The sequence below is a fragment of the Zootermopsis nevadensis genome, unplaced genomic scaffold, assembly GCF_977971745.1.
Source record: "Zootermopsis nevadensis isolate Lab colony 2312 unplaced genomic scaffold, Znev_1.0 Znev_ptg000010l, whole genome shotgun sequence".
Lineage (NCBI taxonomy): Eukaryota > Metazoa > Arthropoda > Insecta > Blattodea > Termopsidae > Zootermopsis > Zootermopsis nevadensis.
Window position 1 is genome coordinate 21,969,321 of NW_028259142.1, and position 13,288 is coordinate 21,982,608.

Genomic DNA, 13,288 nt, shown 5'->3' on the forward strand with positions numbered 1-13,288 from the left:
TGCCTCACCTGTCTTAGCTGAATTCAAATTTTTTCGAAAATTCTTAGTTTTCTTCGCGTTTCGCGCCATTTGCAGTCGTTTTTAATTTTTTTAAAATTTCGAAAATTTTTGAAAATTCTCAAAGGGGTACCCCTTTGAGAAATTTCAATTTTTTCCAAAAATTTCGAAAAATCGAAAAACGTGGCAAATCGTCCAAAAAGCGCACAAAACTAAGAATTTTTGAAAAATTTCAACTTTTAATTTTTTTCCGAATTTTCAGAAAATTTTTGGTTTTGTGCGCATTTCAGAAGGTTTGCAGCGTTTTTTGATTTTTCGAAAAATTTGAAAATTTTTCCTTCTAAATTTGACCTGTCCCATCCTTATCAGGACTAGACTCCCAAGTCTTGAGAAGTCACTTGTCCCAAGTCTTGAGAAGTCCTTGTCCCAAGTCTTGAGAAGTTCTTGTCCCAAGTCTTGAGAAGTCACTTGTCCCAAGTCTTGAGAAGTCACTCGTCCCAAGTCTTGAGAAGTCACTCGTCCCAAGTCTTGAGAAGTTCTTGTCCCAAGTCTTGAGAAGTCACTTGTCCCAAGTCTTGAGAAGTCACTCGTTTTAAGTCTTGAGAAGTTCTTGTCCCAAGTCTTGAGAAGTCACTTGTCCCAAGTCTTGAGAAGTTCTTGTCCCAAGTCTTGTCTGCTTGTTTAGGGCTGTGCCTCACCCGTCTTAGCAGAATTCAAATTTTTTCGAAAATTCTTAGTTTTCTTCGCGTTTCACGCCATTTGCAGTCGTTTTTAATTTTTTTAAAATTTCGAAAAATTTTGAAAATTCTCAAAGGGGTACCCCCTTTGAGAAATTTCAATTTTTTCGAAAAATCGAAAAACGTGGCAAATCGTCCAAAAAGCGCACAAAACTAAGAATTTTTGAAAATTTTCAAGTTTTAATTTTTTTTCAAATTTTCCGAAAATTTTTGGTTTTGTGCGCATTTCAGAAGGTTTGCAGCGTTTTTTGATTTTTCGAAAAATTTGAAAATTTTTCCTTCTAAATTTGACCTGTCCCATCCCTATCAGGACTAGACACCCAAGTCTTGAGAAGTCACTTGTCCCAAGTCTTGAGAAGTCAATCGTCCCAAGTCTTGAGAAGTCACTCGTCCCAAGTCTTGAGAAGTTCTTGTCCCAAGTCTTGAGAAGTTCTTGTCCCAAGTCTTGAGAAGTCACTCGTCGCAAGTCTTGAGAAGTTCTTGTCCCAAGTCTTGAGAAGTCACTTGTCCCAAGTCTTGAGAAGTTCTTGTCCCAAGTCTTGAGAAGTCACTCGTCCCAAGTTTTGAGAAGTTCTTGTCCCAAGTCTTGAGAAGTTCTTGTCCCAAGTCTTGAGAAGTCACTTGTCCCAAGTCTTGAGAAGTCACTCGTCCCAAGTCTTGAGAAGTCACTCGTCCCAAGTCTTGAGAAGTTCTTGTCCCAAGTCTTGAGAAGTCACTTGTCCCAAGTGTTGAGAAGTTCTTGTCCCAAGTCTTGTCTGCTTGTTTAGGGCTGTGCCTCACCTGTCTTAGCTAAATTCAAATTTTTTCGAAAATTCTTAGTTTTCTTCGCGTTTCGCGCCATTTGCAGTCGTTTTTAATTTTTTTAAAATTTCGAAAATTTTTGAAAATTGTCAAAGGGGTACCCCTTTGAGAAATTTCAATTTTTTCCAAAAATTTCGAAAAATCGAAAAACGTGGCAAATCGTCCAAAAAGCGCACAAAACTAAGAATTTTTGAAAAATTTCAACTTTTAATTTTTTTCCGAATTTTCAGAAAATTTTTGGTTTTGTGCGCATTTCAGAAGGTTTGCAGCGTTTTTTGATTTTTCGAAAAATTTGAAAATTTTTCCTTCTAAATTTGAACTGTCCCATCCTTTTCAGGACTAGACTCCCAAGTCTTGAGAAGTCACTTGTCCCAAGTCTTGAGAAGTCCTTGTCCCAAGTCTTGAGAAGTTCTTGTCCCAAGTCTTGAGAAGTCACTTGTCCAAAGTGTTGAGAAGTCACTCGTCCCAAGTCTTGAGAAGTCACTCGTCCCAAGTCTTAAGAAGTTCTTGTCCCAAGTCTTGAGAATTCACTTGTCCCAAGTCTTGAGAAGTTCTTGTCCCAAGTCTTGAGAAGTCACTTGTCCTAAGTCTTGAGAAGTCACTCGTCCCAAGTCTTGAGAAGTTCTTGTCCCAAGTCTTGAGAAGTTCTTGTCCCAAGTCTTGAGAAGTCCTTGTCCCAAGTCTTGAGAAGTTATTGTCCCAAGTCTTGTCTGCTTGTTTAGGGCTGTGCCTCACCTGACTTAGCTGAATTCAATTTTTTTCGAAAATTCTTAGTTTTCTTCGCGTTTCACGCCATTTGCAGTCGTTTTTAATTTTTTTAAAATTTCGAAAAATTTTGAAAATTCTCAAAGAGAAATTTCAATTTTTTCGAAAAATCGAAAAACGTGGCAAATCGTCCAAAAAGCGCACAAAACTAAGAATTTTTGAAAATTTTCAAGTTTTAATTTTTTTCCAAATTTTCCGAAAATTTGTGGTTTTGTGCGCATTTCAGAAGGTTTTCAGCGTTTTTTGATTTTTCGAAAAATTTGAAAATTTTTCCTTCTAAATTTTACCTGTCCCATCCCTATCAGGACTAGACACCCAAGTCTTGAGAAGTCACTTGTCCCAAGTCTTGAGAAGTCACTCGTCCCAAGTCTTGAGAAGTTCTTGTCCCAATTCTTGAGAAGTTCTTGTCCCAAGTCTTCAGAAGTCACTTGTCCCAAGTCTTGAGAAGTTCTTGTCCCAAGTCTTGAGAAGTCACTCGTCCCAAGTTTTGAGAAGTTCTTGTCCCAAGTCTTGAGAAGTTCTTGTCCCAAGTCTTGACAAGTCACTCGTCCCAAGTCTTGAGAAGTTATTGTCCCAAGTCTTGTCTGCTTGTTTAGGGCTGTGCCTCACCTGTCTTAGCTGAATTCAAATTTTTTCGAAAATTCTTAGTTTTCTTCGCGTTTCGCGCCATTTGCAGTCGTTTTTAATTTTTTTAAAATTTCGAAAATTTTTGAAAATTCTCAAAGGGGTACCCCTTTGAGAAATTTCAATTTTTTCCAAAAATTTCGAAAAATCGAAAAACGTGGCAAATCGTCCAAAAAGCGCACAAAACTAAGAATTTTTGAAAAATTTCAACTTTTAATTTTTTTCCGAATTTTCAGAAAATTTTTGGTTTTGTGCGCATTTCAGAAGGTTTGCAGCGTTTTTTGATTTTTCGAAAAATTTGAAAATTTTTCCTTCTAAATTTGACCTGTCCCATCCTTATCAGGACTAGACTCCCAAGTCTTGAGAAGTCACTTGTCCCAAGTCTTGAGAAGTTCTTGTCCCAAGTCTTGAGAAGTCACTCGTCCCAAGTTTTGAGAAGTTCTTGTCCCAAGTCTTGAGAAGTTCTTGTCCCAAGTCTTGACAAGTCACTCGTCCCAAGTCTTGAGAAGTTATTGTCCCAAGTCTTGTCTGCTTGTTTAGGGCTGTGCCTCACCTGTCTTAGCTGAATTCAAATTTTTTCGAAAATTCTTAGTTTTCTTCGCGTTTCGCGCCATTTGCAGTCGTTTTTAATTTTTTTAAAATTTCGAAAATTTTTGAAAATTCTCAAAGGGGTACCCCTTTGAGAAATTTCAATTTTTTCGAAAAATTTCGAAAAATTGAAAAACGTGGCAAATCGTCCAAAAAGCGCACAAAACTAAGAATTTTTGAAAAATTTCAACTTTTAATTTTTTTCCGAATTTTCAGAAAATTTTTGGTTTTGTGCGCATTTCAGAAGGTTTGCAGCGTTTTTTGATTTTTCGAAAAATTTGAAAATTTTTCCTTCTAAATTTTACCTGTCCCATCCCTATCAGGACTAGACACCCAAGTCTTGAGAAGTCACTTGTCCCAAGTCTTGAGAAGTCACTCGTCCCAAGTCTTGAGAAGTTCTTGTCCCAATTCTTGAGAAGTTCTTGTCCCAAGTCTTCAGAAGTCACTTGTCCCAAGTCTTGAGAAGTTCTTGTCCCAAGTCTTGAGAAGTCACTCGTCCCAAGTTTTGAGAAGTTCTTGTCCCAAGTCTTGAGAAGTTCTTGTCCCAAGTCTTGACAAGTCACTCGTCCCAAGTCTTGAGAAGTTATTGTCCCAAGTCTTGTCTGCTTGTTTAGGGCTGTGCCTCACCTGTCTTAGCTGAATTCAAATTTTTTCGAAAATTCTTAGTTTTCTTCGCGTTTCGCGCCATTTGCAGTCGTTTTTAATTTTTTTAAAATTTCGAAAATTTTTGAAAATTCTCAAAGGGGTACCCCTTTGAGAAATTTCAATTTTTTCCAAAAATTTCGAAAAATCGAAAAACGTGGCAAATCGTCCAAAAAGCGCACAAAACTAAGAATTTTTGAAAAATTTCAACTTTTAATTTTTTTCCGAATTTTCAGAAAATTTTTGGTTTTGTGCGCATTTCAGAAGGTTTGCAGCGTTTTTTGATTTTTCGAAAAATTTGAAAATTTTTCCTTCTAAATTTGACCTGTCCCATCCTTATCAGGACTAGACTCCCAAGTCTTGAGAAGTCACTTGTCCCAAGTCTTGAGAAGTTCTTGTCCCAAGTCTTGAGAAGTCACTCGTCCCAAGTTTTGAGAAGTTCTTGTCCCAAGTCTTGAGAAGTTCTTGTCCCAAGTCTTGACAAGTCACTCGTCCCAAGTCTTGAGAAGTTATTGTCCCAAGTCTTGTCTGCTTGTTTAGGGCTGTGCCTCACCTGTCTTAGCTGAATTCAAATTTTTTCGAAAATTCTTAGTTTTCTTCGCGTTTCGCGCCATTTGCAGTCGTTTTTAATTTTTTTAAAATTTCGAAAATTTTTGAAAATTCTCAAAGGGGTACCCCTTTGAGAAATTTCAATTTTTTCGAAAAATTTCGAAAAATTGAAAAACGTGGCAAATCGTCCAAAAAGCGCACAAAACTAAGAATTTTTGAAAAATTTCAACTTTTAATTTTTTTCCGAATTTTCAGAAAATTTTTGGTTTTGTGCGCATTTCAGAAGGTTTGCAGCGTTTTTTGATTTTTCGAAAAATTTGAAAATTTTTCCTTCTAAATTTGACATGTCCCATCCTTATCAGGACTAGACTCCCAAGTCTTGAGAAGTCACTTGTCCCAAGTCTTGAGAAGTCCTTGTCCCAAGTCTTGAGAAGTTCTTGTCCCAAGTCTTGAGAAGTCACTTGTCCCAAGTCTTGAGAAGTCACTCGTCCCAAGTCTTAAGAAGTTCTTGTCCCAAGTGTTGAGAAGTCACTTGTCCCAAGTCTTGAGAAGTTCTTGTCCCAAGTCTTGAGAAGTCACTTGTCCTAAGTCTTGAGAAGTCACTCGTCCCAAGTCTTGAGAAGTTCTTGTCCCAAGTCTTGAGAAGTTCTTGTCCCAAGTCTTGAGAAGTTCTTGTCCCAAGTCTTGAGAAGTCCTTGTCCCAAGTCTTGAGAAGTTATTGTCCCAAGTCTTGTCTGCTTGTTTAGGGCTGTGCCTCACCTGTCTTAGCTGAATTCAATTTTTTTCGAAAATTCTTAGTTTTCTTCGCGTTTCACGCCATTTGCAGTCGTTTTTAATTTTTTTAAAATTTCGAAAAATTTTGAAAATTCTCAAAGGGGTACCCCTTTGAGAAATTTCAATTTTTTCGAAAAATCGAAAAACGTGGCAAATCGTCCAAAAATCGCACAAAACTAAGAATTTTTGAAAATTTTCAAGTTTTAATTTTTTTCCAAATTTTCCGAAAATTTTTGGGTTTGTGCGCATTTCAGAAGGTTTGCAGCGTTTTTTGATTTTTCGAAAAATTTGAAAATTTTTCCTTCTAAATTTGACCTGTCCCATCCCTATCAGGACTAGACACCCAAGTCTTGAGAAGTCACTTGTCCCAAGTCTTGAGAAGTCACTCGTCCCAAGTCTTGAGAAGTCACTCGTCCCAAGTCTTGAGAAGTTCTTGTCCCAAGTCTTGATAAGTTCTTGTCCCAAGTCTTGAGAAGTCACTCGTCGCAAGTCTTGAGAAGTTCTTGTCCCAAGTCTTGAGAAGTCACTTGTCCCAAGTCTTGAGAAGTCCTTGTCCCAAGTCTTGAGAAGTTCTTGTCCCAAGTCTTGAGAAGTCACTTGTCCCAAGTCTTGAGAAGTCACTCGTCCCAAGTCTTGAGAAGTCACTCGTCCCAAGTCTTGAGAAGTTCTTGTCCCAAGTCTTGAGAAGTTCTTGTCCCAAGTCTTGAGAAGTCACTTGTCCCAAGTCTTGAGAAGTTCTTGTCCCAAGTCTTGAGAAGTCACTCGTCCCAAGTCTTGAGAAGTCACTCGTCCCAAGTCTTGAGAAGTTCTTGTCCCAAGTCTTGAGAAGTTCTTGTCCCAAGTCTTGAGAAGTCACTCGTCGCAAGTCTTGAGAAGTTCTTGTCCCAAGTCTTGAGAAGTCACTTGTCCCAAGTCTTGAGAAGTTCTTGTCCCAAGTCTTGAGAAGTCACTCGTCCCAAGTTTTGAGAAGTTCTTGTCCCAAGTCTTGAGAAGTTCTTGTCCCAAGTCTTGAGAAGTCACTTGTACCAAGTCTTGAGAAGTCACTCGTCCCAAGTCTTGAGAAGTCACTCGTCCCAAGTCTTGAGAAGTTCTTGTCCCAAGTCTTGAGAAGTCACTTGTCCCAAGTCTTGAGAAGTTCTTGTCCCAAGTCTTGAGAAGTCACTCGTCCCAAGTCTTGAGATGTTCTTGTCCCAAGTCTTGAGAAGTCACTTGTCCCAAGTCTTGAGAAGTCCTTGTCCCAAGTCTTGAGAAGTTCTTGTCCTAAGTCTTGAGAAGTCACTTGTCCCAAGTCTTGAGAAGTCACTTGTCCCAAGTCTTGAGAAGTTCTTGTGCCAAGTCTTGAGAAGTCACTCGTCGCAAGTCTTGAGAAGTTCTTGTCCCAAGTCTTGAGAAGTCACTTGTCCCAAGTCTTGAGAAGTTCTTGTCCCAAGTCTTGAGAAGTCACTCGTCCCAAGTCTTGAGAAGTCACTCGTCCCAAGTCTTGAGAAGTTCTTGTCCCAAGTCTTGAGAAGTCACTTGTCCCAAGTCTTGAGAAGTCACTCGTTTTAAGTCTTGAGAAGTTCTTGTCCCAAGTCTTGAGAAGTCACTTGTCCCAAGTCTTGAGAAGTTCTTGTCCCAAGTCTTGTCTGCTTGTTTAGGGCTGTGCCTCACCCGTCTTAGCAGAATTCAAATTTTTTCGAAAATTCTTAGTTTTCTTCGCGTTTCACGCCATTTGCAGTCGTTTTTAATTTTTTTAAAATTTCGAAAAATTTTGAAAATTCTCAAAGGGGTACCCCCTTTGAGAAATTTCAATTTTTTCGAAAAATCGAAAAACGTGGCAAATCGTCCAAAAAGCGCACAAAACTAAGAATTTTTGAAAAATTTCAACTTTTAATTTTTTTCCGAATATTCCGAAAATTTTTGGTTTTGTGCGCATTTCAGAAGGTTTGCAGCGTTTTTTGATTTTTCGAAAAATTTGAAAATTTTTCCTTCTAAATTTGACCTGTCCCATCCTTATCAGGACTAGACTCCCAAGTCTTGAGAAGTCACTTGTCCCAAGTCTTGAGAAGTCCTTGTCCCAAGTCTTGAGAAGTTCTTGTCCTAAGTCTTGAGAAGTCACTTGTCCCAAGTCTTGAGAAGTCACTCGTCCCAAGTCTTGAGAAGTTCTTGTCCCAAGTCTTGAGAAGACACTTGTCCCAAGTCTTGAGAAGTCACTCGTCCCAAGTCTTGAGAAGTTCTTGTCCCAAGTCTTGAGAAGTTCTTGTCCCAAGTCTTGAGAAGTTCTTGTCCCAAGTCTTGAGAAGTTCTTGTCCCAAGTCTTGAGAAGTTCTTGTCCCAAGTCTTGAGAAGTTCTTGTCCCAAGTCTTGACAAGTCACTCGTCCCAAGTCTTGAGAAGTTATTGTCCCAAGTCTTGTCTGCTTGTTTAGGGCTGTGCCTCACCTGTCTTACCTGAATTCAAATTTTTTCGAAAATTCTTAGTTTTCTTCGCGTTTCGCGCCATTTGCAGTCGTTTTTAATTTTTTTAAAATTTCGAAAATTTTTGAAAATTCTCAAAGGGGTACCCCTTTGAGAAATTTCAATTTTTTCGAAAAATTTAAAAAAATCGAAAAACGTAGCAAATCGTTCAAAAAGCGCACAAAACTAAGAATTTTTGAAAAATTTCAACTTTTAATTTTTTTCCGAATATTCCGAAAATTTTTGGTTTTGTGCGCATTTCAGAAGGTTTGCAGCGTTTTTTGATTTTTCGAAAAATTTGAAAATTTTTCCTTCTAAATTTGACCTGTCCCATCCTTATCAGGACTAGACTCCCAAGTCTTGAGAAGTCACTTGTCCCAAGTCTTGAGAAGTCCTTGTCCCAAGTCTTGAGAAGTTCTTGTCCCAAGTCTTGAGAAGTCACTTGTCCCAAGTCTTGAGAAGTCACTTGTCCCAAGTCTTGAGAAGTTCTTGTCCCAAGTCTTCAGAAGTTCTTGTCCCAAGTCTTGAGAAGTCACTTGTCCCAAGTCTTGAGAAGTTCTTGTCCCAAGTCTTGAGAAGTCACTTGTCCCAAGTCTTGAGAAGTCACTCGTCCCAAGTCTTGAGAAGTTCTTGTCCCAAGTCTTGAGAAGTTCTTGTCCCAAGTCTTGAGAAGTTCTTGTCCCAAGTCTTGAGAAGTTCTTGTCCCAAGTCTTGACAAGTCACTCGTCCCAAGTCTTGAGAAGTTATTGTCCCAAGTCTTGTCTGCTTGTTTAGGGCTGTGCCTCACCTGTCTTAGCTGAATTCAAATTTTTCGAAAATTCTTAGTTTTCTTCGCGTTTCGCGCCATTTGCAGTCGTTTTTAATTTTTTTAAAATTTCGAAAATTTTTGAAAATTCTCAAAGGGGTACCCCTTTGAGAAATTTCAATTTTTTCGAAAAATTTCGAAAAATCGAAAAACGTGGCAAATCGTCCAAAAAGCGCACAAAACTAAGAATTTTTGAAAAATTTCAACTTTTAATTTTTTTCCGAATATTCCGAAAATTTTTGGTTTTGTGCGCATTTCAGAAGGTTTGCAGCGTTTTTTGATTTTTCGAAAAATTTGAAAATTTTTCCTTCTAAATTTGACCTGTCCCATCCTTATCAGGACTAGACTCCCAAGTCTTGAGAAGTCACTTGTCCCAAGTCTTGAGAAGTCCTTGTCCCAAGTCTTGAGAAGTTCTTGTCCCAAGTCTTGAGAAGTCACTTGTCCCAAGTCTTGAGAAGTCACTCGTCCCAAGTCTTGAGAAGTCACTCGTCCCAAGTCTTGAGAAGTTCTTGTCCCAAGTCTTGAGAAGTCACTTGTCCCAAGTCTTGAGAAGTCACTCGTTTTAAGTCTTGAGAAGTTCTTGTCCCAAGTCTTGAGAAGTCACTTGTCCCAAGTCTTGAGAAGTTCTTGTCCCAAGTCTTGTCTGCTTGTTTAGGGCTGTGCCTCACCCGTCTTAGCAGAATTCAAATTTTTTCGAAAATTCTTAGTTTTCTTCGCGTTTCACGCCATTTGCAGTCGTTTTTAATTTTTTTAAAATTTCGAAAAATTTTGAAAATTCTCAAAGGGGTACCCCCTTTGAGAAATTTCAATTTTTTCGAAAAATCGAAAAACGTGGCAAATCGTCCAAAAATCGCACAAAACTAAGAATTTTTGAAAATTTTCAAGTTTTAATTTTTTTTCAAATTTTCCGAAAATTTTTGGTTTTGTGCGCATTTCAGAAGGTTTGCAGCGTTTTTTGATTTTTCGAAAAATTTGAAAATTTTTCCTTCTAAATTTGACCTGTCCCATCCCTATCAGGACTAGACACCCAAGTCTTGAGAAGTCACTTGTCCCAAGTCTTGAGAAGTCACTCGTCCCAAGTCTTGAGAAGTCACTCGTCCCAAGTCTTGAGAAGTTCTTGTCCCAAGTCTTGAGAAGTTCTTGTCCCAAGTCTTGAGAAGTCACTCGTCGCAAGTCTTGAGAAGTTCTTGTCCCAAGTCTTGAGAAGTCACTTGTCCCAAGTCTTGAGAAGTTCTTGTCCCAAGTCTTGAGAAGTCACTCGTCCCAAGTTTTGAGAAGTTCTTGTCCCAAGTCTTGAGAAGTTCTTGTCCCAAGTCTTGAGAAGTCACTTGTCCCAAGTCTTGAGAAGTCACTCGTCCCAAGTCTTGAGAAGTCACTCGTCCCAAGTCTTGAGAAGTTCTTGTCCCAAGTCTTGAGAAGTCACTTGTCCCAAGTGTTGAGAAGTTCTTGTCCCAAGTCTTGTCTGCTTGTTTAGGGCTGTGCCTCACCTGTCTTAGCTAAATTCAAATTTTTTCGAAAATTCTTAGTTTTCTTCGCGTTTCGCGCCATTTGCAGTCGTTTTTAATTTTTTTAAAATTTCGAAAATTTTTGAAAATTGTCAAAGGGGTACCCCTTTGAGAAATTTCAATTTTTTCCAAAAATTTCGAAAAATCGAAAAACGTGGCAAATCGTCCAAAAAGCGCACAAAACTAAGAATTTTTGAAAAATTTCAACTTTTAATTTTTTTCCGAATTTTCAGAAAATTTTTGGTTTTGTGCGCATTTCAGAAGGTTTGCAGCGTTTTTTGATTTTTCGAAAAATTTGAAAATTTTTCCTTCTAAATTTGAACTGTCCCATCCTTTTCAGGACTAGACTCCCAAGTCTTGAGAAGTCACTTGTCCCAAGTCTTGAGAAGTCCTTGTCCCAAGTCTTGAGAAGTTCTTGTCCCAAGTCTTGAGAAGTCACTTGTCCAAAGTGTTGAGAAGTCACTCGTCCCAAGTCTTGAGAAGTCACTCGTCCCAAGTCTTAAGAAGTTCTTGTCCCAAGTCTTGAGAATTCACTTGTCCCAAGTCTTGAGAAGTTCTTGTCCCAAGTCTTGAGAAGTCACTTGTCCTAAGTCTTGAGAAGTCACTCGTCCCAAGTCTTGAGAAGTCACTCGTCCCAAGTCTTGAGAAGTTCTTGTCCCAAGTCTTGAGAAGTTCTTGTCCCAAGTCTTGAGAAGTCACTCGTCGCAAGTCTTGAGAAGTTCTTGTCCCAAGTCTTGAGAAGTCACTTGTCCCAAGTCTTGAGAAGTCCTTGTCCCAAGTCTTGAGAAGTTCTTGTCCCAAGTCTTGAGAAGTCACTTGTCCCAAGTCTTGAGAAGTCACTCGTCCCAAGTCTTGAGAAGTCACTCGTCCCAAGTCTTGAGAAGTTCTTGTCCCAAGTCTTGAGAAGTTCTTGTCCCAAGTCTTGAGAAGTCACTTGTCCCAAGTCTTGAGAAGTTCTTGTCCCAAGTCTTGAGAAGTCACTCGTCCCAAGTCTTGAGAAGTCACTCGTCCCAAATCTTGAGAATTTCTTGTTCCAAGTCTTGAGAAGTCACTCGTCGCAAGTCTTGAGAAGTTCTTGTCCCAAGTCTTGAGAAGTCCTTGTCCCAAGTCTTGACAAGTCACTCGTCCCAAGTCTTGAGAAGTTATTGTCCCAAGTCTTGTCTGCTTGTTTAGGGCTGTGCCTCACCTGTCTTAGCTGAATTCAAATTTTTTCGAAAATTCTTAGTTTTCTTCGCGTTTCGCGCCATTTGCAGTCGTTTTTAATTTTTTTAAAATTTCGAAAATTTTTGAAAATTCTCAAAGGGGTACCCCTTTGAGAAATTTCAATTTTTTCCAAAAATTTCGAAAAATCGAAAAACGTGGCAAATCGTCCAAAAAGCGCACAAAACTAAGAATTTTTGAAAAATTTCAACTTTTAATTTTTTTCCGAATTTTCAGAAAATTTTTGGTTTTGTGCGCATTTCAGAAGGTTTGCAGCGTTTTTTGATTTTTCGAAAAATTTGAAAATTTTTCCTTCTAAATTTGACCTGTCCCATCCCTATCAGGACTAGACACCCAAGTCTTGAGAAGTCACTTGTCCCAAGTCTTGAGAAGTCAATCGTCCCAAGTCTTGAGAAGTCACTCGTCCCAAGTCTTGAGAAGTTCTTGTCCCAAGTCTTGAGAAGTTCTTGTCCCAAGTCTTGAGAAGTCACTCGTCGCAAGTCTTGAGAAGTTCTTGTCCCAAGTCTTGAGAAGTCACTTGTCCCAAGTCTTGAGAAGTTCTTGTCCCAAGTCTTGAGAAGTCACTTGTCCTAAGTCTTGAGAAGTCACTCGTCCCAAGTCTTGAGAAGTCACTCGTCCCAAGTCTTGAGAAGTTCTTGTCCCAAGTCTTGAGAAGTTCTTGTCCCAAGTCTTGAGAAGTCACTCGTCGCAAGTCTTGAGAAGTTCTTGTCCCAAGTCTTGAGAAGTCACTTGTCCCAAGTCTTGAGAAGTCCTTGTCCCAAGTCTTGAGAAGTTCTTGTCCCAAGTCTTGAGAAGTCACTTGTCCCAAGTCTTGAGAAGTCACTCGTCCCAAGTCTTGAGAAGTCACTCGTCCCAAGTCTTGAGAAGTTCTTGTCCCAAGTCTTGAGAAGTTCTTGTCCGAAGTCTTGAGAAGTCACTTGTCCCAAGTCTTGAGAAGTTCTTGTCCCAAGTCTTGAGAAGTCACTCGTCCCAAGTCTTGAGAAGTCACTCGTCCCAAATCTTGAGAATTTCTTGTTCCAAGTCTTGAGAAGTCACTCGTCGCAAGTCTTGAGAAGTTCTTGTCCCAAGTCTTGAGAAGTCCTTGTCCCAAGTCTTGACAAGTCACTCGTCCCAAGTCTTGAGAAGTTATTGTCCCAAGTCTTGTCTGCTTGTTTAGGGCTGTGCCTCACCTGTCTTAGCTGAATTCAAATTTTTTCGAAAATTCTTAGTTTTCTTCGCGTTTCGCGCCATTTGCAGTCGTTTTTAATTTTTTTAAAATTTCGAAAATTTTTGAAAATTCTCAAAGGGGTACCCCTTTGAGAAATTTCAATTTTTTCCAAAAATTTCGAAAAATCGAAAAACGTGGCAAATCGTCCAAAAAGCGCACAAAACTAAGAATTTTTGAAAAATTTCAACTTTTAATTTTTTTCCGAATTTTCAGAAAATTTTTGGTTTTGTGCGCATTTCAGAAGGTTTGCAGCGTTTTTTGATTTTTCGAAAAATTTGAAAATTTTTCCTTCTAAATTTGACCTGTCCCATCCTTATCAGGACTAGACTCCCAAGTCTTGAGAAGTCACTTGTCCCAAGTCTTGAGAAGTCCTTGTCCCAAGTCTTGAGAAGTTCTTGTCCCAAGTCTTGAGAAGTCACTTGTCCCAAGTCTTGAGAAGTCACTCGTCCCAAGTCTTGAGAAGTCACTCGTCCCAAGTCTTGAGAAGTTCTTGTCCCAAGTCTTGAGAAGTCACTTGTCCCAAGTCTTGAGAAGTCACTCGTTTTAAGTCTTGAGAAGTTCTTGTCCCAAGTCTTGAGAAGTCACTTGTCCCAAGTCTTGAGAAGTTCTTGTCCCAAGTCTTGTCTGCTTGTTTAGGGC